Here is a 4,576-nt window from a genome sequence, read left to right as displayed (position 1 = left end):
CCTCCCTCCCTCCCTCCCTTCCTTCCTTCCTTCCTTCCTTCCTTCCTTCTTTCCTTCCTTCCTTCCCTCCTTCCCTCCTCTGTTCCTCTCTCCCTCCTCCCTTCCTCCTTCCTTACATCCTCTTTCCTTTCCTCTTCCTTCTTTTTTAAGAGATAGAGTCTCGCTCTCTTGCCCTGGCTGGAGTACAATGATGCAATCACAGCTCACCACAGCCTCGAACTCCTGAGCTCAGCTGATCCTCCCTCTTCAGCCTGCCCCAAGTAACTGGGACCACAGGTGCATGTCACCACGCCCAGCTAATTTTTTACTTTTTGTAGAGTCTGGTTCTTACTGTGTTGCCCAGGCTGGTCTTGAACTCCTGCCCTCAAGTGAGCCTCCCCTTTCGGCCTCCCAACGTGCTGGGATTACAGGCATGAGCTATATTGAATTTTTGAGCTTCCTGTAAAATATAGACATACCAATACTCATTATTCTACCCTTCTTGTTTATTTTTTGATAATTTATAAGATTGTGGCTCAAAGGTTTCCAAGTTCATTGGTTTATTCCACAAATATTTCTTTTGCTTTTCCTTTTTTTTTTTTTTTCTGAGACGGAGTTTTGCTCTTGTTGCCCAGGCTGGAGTGCAATGGCACGATCTCAGCTCACTGCATCCTCCGCCTCCTGGGTTCAAGCAATTCTCCTGCTTCAGCCTCCCAAGTAGCTGGGATTACAGGTGCCCACCACCATGCCCGGCTAATTTTGTATTTTTAGTAGAGATGGGGGTTTCTCCATGTTGGTCAGGCTGGTCTCAAACTCCCAACCTCAGGTGATCCGACCGCCTCGGCCTCCCAAAGTGCTGGGATTACAGGTGTGAGCTACTGTGCCTAGCCAATCAGGGCTCCTTGAATTCCTTCATTGTTTTATCCCCAGCGACCGGAACAGAATTGGTGCTCTGTAAATATTTATTGAATGAATGACATTGAACAAACAGTTGCATTGAACAACATCTCCTCTATGCCTGGCTTGGTGTTGGGTGGTGCAGGAGACACAGCAGTGACCACAGTGGTTCCAGTCCTGTCCTGCTGAGGCTCCCAGTCCTAAATAATCAAGGCAGTTCCAGGGCTCAGTCCTCACTGGGGCTCCTGGAGAGGGGACAGACCCATCCCCAGACAACGATGACCCAGTGTGGTCAGAGCTGGGGTGGGGTAGCTGAGGCAGGCAGAGAGGGCTTCTTTGGAGGAGAGGGCATCTGAGGGGAAATGTCAGTGTTGAACCCAGTGTAGACAGTGTGCATAACTCAATTAGAGGCTGAGGATGTGGCTGAGATCAGAGGTGGTGTGGGTTGTGTCCGGGAATCTGTGCTTTGTCCCAAGGTCACTGGGGAGCCATGGAAGGGTTTGGAGCAGGGAAAGGAGAGAACACAGTGTAGACAGTGTGCATAACTCAGTTTGAGGCTGAGGATGTGGCTAAGAGTCAGACCCCTGGAGATGATGTGGATTGTGTCCAGGAATCTGTACTTTGTCCTGAGGGCACTGGGGAGCCATGGAAAAGTTCAGAGCAGGGAAAGGAGATAATTAGACTCAAGCTGCCTTTTGGAGGGCGGATTCAAGGCAGGTGAGTCTAAGAGCCTGGAGACGAGGCAAAAGGCTTGGAGGTTCCTGGATCAGGGCAGGCCTTGCGGAGGGAGAGGAGAAAGGAGAGCGCCGGTTTCAGAGCAATTTTGGATGTCGAATGGAACATTCTCAGGGGAGGCTGCCAGGGTGGAGGCGGGGCAGGAAGCTGGGCAGGCAGGGAGGCCAAGAAGGTTCTAGGGGGTGGAGGAGCCTGAGGTATTGGTTTAAGGAGCAACGAGAGTGGGTGAGTCAGAGCCCCCACCCCCACCCCAGGAATCCTCCTTGGGAGGGAGCGGCCCACTGTGGACGGGGTTGCCACTCCTGGAACCTTCGGAATTCACCTTGCGCTCCTCTGCCCAGGCGGCTCTGCAGTGTCTGTCCCTCTCTTTTTCTGTCTCTATATCAGTCCCTTTTCTACCTCTCTCTCAATCTCTTTCTTCTCCATTTTTATTTTCTCTTTTATTCTAACTGCCTTTCCTTCTCCTTCTCACCTTGTCTGTCTCCTCCTGTCTCTCCATCTCTCCCCCGCTCCGCCGCCGCCTTCTCTCTGTCTTCCTCCTGGTCTTACTTAGACTCCCCCAGGTTCGTTCCCGCGGGTTCCTTGGCGGGAGCTGGAGCGCAAGGCTCAGGGACAGAGGGGTGGGGCCGGGCCAGACACCTGGTGCCCCCGCCGGGCTGGGGGCGGCTCCGGAAACCCAGACAAACCCCGGAGTCAGGGACCCAGCCCCGGCCCAGCCCGCCTTCCCACCTTATCTCTTCCTGGCACCTTCCCCTGCTTCCTCTCTGGAAAAGCCATCAGCGCCCTCCCGCCTCCCCTCCTTTGGTCCCTATGGAGCCGCCCTTCGACCCTGCCCCCTGACTCCATTGGCCCGCTCTCACAGGCCCCGCCCCCAGCCCGGCCACACCCCTGCCCTGATTGGTCCTTCAGACCCTTAGGCACTCCCTCCACCTCTTCCTGCTGGTTCATCCATGGCTCCCCAGTGCCGCTCAGGACATAGGAGCATGGGATTCTGGGTTCGCTGTGACCAAGGCTCACTGCCCCTCCGAGGTAATCACCCTTCTCCCAGTGCCTCAGTTTCCCATCTGTACATTGGAGGGTGTGGACGAATCCTCTGGCTCTAGGTCCTTCGACTGAAGTGATAGCTGCTAGAAGGGGCGATTTTATGATGCTGTGATACGTGAGACCAAGATCTTGGGAGGGTCTGATTCTAAAGACGCCAAGATGCCCCAAGCGTTCAGACCACATTCTCTGCAGTGGCCCAATGACATTCATTCAGCAGTTGCCAAGCACATGCGGCACTGTTCTAGGCTCTGCGGATACAGCAGGGCACAAAGATAAATTCCTTTTCTCATAGAATTACTTTTTAGTGGGGAAGCAGACATTAAACAAATCAATAGTTATGAAGAAAAATGAAGCGGAGGAAAGAGGGGCTGGCGAGGGACTATTTTAGAGCGGCCTGAAGGAGAGGAAGGGGTGAGAGGAAGGGGCGAGCCAAGTGGCAACTGGGTGGAAGAGCAGTCGATGCAGTGAGAACAGCATGTGCAAAGGCCCTGGGGCAGCCATTTATTTGATGTGTTTGAACTGAGAGCCTAACGGGTCTGGAGACAGGGTGATGGTGGAGGGTGGAAGAGATGAGGATTTAGAACCAGTCAGGGACCACCAACATTCTCAGCATTCTAAATCCGTGATTCTTTAAAATATATATATATAGTTTTTAGTTGGACTCTTTCTCTGTCACCCAGGCTGGAGTGCAGTGGCACGATCTCGGCTCACTGCAACCTCTGTCTCCTAGGTTAAAGTGATTCTTGTGCCTCAGCTTCCCGAGTAGCTGGGACTACAGGCAGGTGCCACCACACCCGGCTAATTTTGTATTTTAGTAGAGACGGGGTGGGGTGGGGGGGGGGGTCTCACCATGTTGGCCAGGCTGTTCTCGAACTCCTGACCTCAGGTGATCTACCGGCCTCGGCCTCCCAAAGTGTTGGAATTACAGGCACGAGCCACGGCACCTGGCCTAAAAGAATTTTTTAACAAGTCTTTTTTATTGAACATTTAAGACCATCTCATGGAAAGGCATTCATACTTTATCAGACATGATTCTCCCATACCTCATCCCACCAGCTCCCAGGGCCTCTTTCCTAGAGGCAATCGCCGTAAGTAGTTTCTTGTGTCTCTTTCCAGATATGTTGCATTTTATAAAAGCATTTATTTACTCTTTTTTATTTTATTTATTTATTTATTTTTTGAGACGGAGTCACACTCTGTCGCCCGGGCTGGTGCAATGGCACATGCCAAATTCCACTTAGGGCATCCTGGGATGGAGCTGTCCAGGAATGTTGACAAGACAATTAGCTCTGAGTCCTAAACTGGAGGGAGAGGTTTAGGCTGGTATGCAGATTCGGGAGTGGACCTCTTTAAGGGATGTTTAAAACTGGGAGGGACTGAGCTCACTTAGTTAGAAGATAGGAGGAGCCCAGGGTGAGCCCCAGCAGGAGGAGGCCATGGGGCTCACAGTGTGGTGCCGCCACCTGCAGTACCTGTAACTTGTCAGAAATGCAAATTCTCGTCCAGACAGTGGCTCTTGCCTGTAATCCCAGGTACTGGAGAGGCTGAGGCGGGAGATCCCTTGAGCCCAGGAATTTGAGGCTACAGTAAGTTATGACTGCACCACTGCACTTCTGGCTGGGCGATAGAGCAAGACCCTGTCTCCAAAAAAAAAAAAAAAAAAAAAAAAAAAAAAAAAAAAAAAAAAAAAAAAAGCTGGGCACGGTGGCTCACGCCTGTAATCCCAGCACGTTGGGAGGCTGAGGCGGGTGGATCACCTGAGGTCAGGAGTTCAAGACTAGCCTGGTCAACATGGAGAAACCCCGTCTCTACTAACAATACAAAAAAATGGCCGGGCGCGGTGGCTCAAGCCTGTAATCCCAGCACTTTGGGAGGCCGAGACGGGCGGATCACGAGGTCAGGAGATCGAGACCATCCTGGC

At 52.2% G+C, this 4,576-nt stretch overlaps 1 protein-coding gene across 1 annotated transcript in view; it reads left to right on the top strand.

Annotated features, from left to right (window-relative positions):
• Positions 1–4,576, top strand: part of EHD2 (EH domain containing 2) — a 30,921-nt gene that overhangs the window by 17,883 nt on the left and 8,462 nt on the right. The gene's annotated exons all lie outside the window — the stretch shown is intronic.

Source organism: Rhinopithecus bieti, unplaced genomic scaffold (genome assembly GCF_001698545.2).
Source record: "Rhinopithecus bieti isolate Rb0 unplaced genomic scaffold, ASM169854v2 scaffold_574, whole genome shotgun sequence".
Taxonomy (NCBI): domain Eukaryota; kingdom Metazoa; phylum Chordata; class Mammalia; order Primates; family Cercopithecidae; genus Rhinopithecus; species Rhinopithecus bieti.
This window is presented reverse-complemented; position numbering and strand designations above follow the sequence as displayed.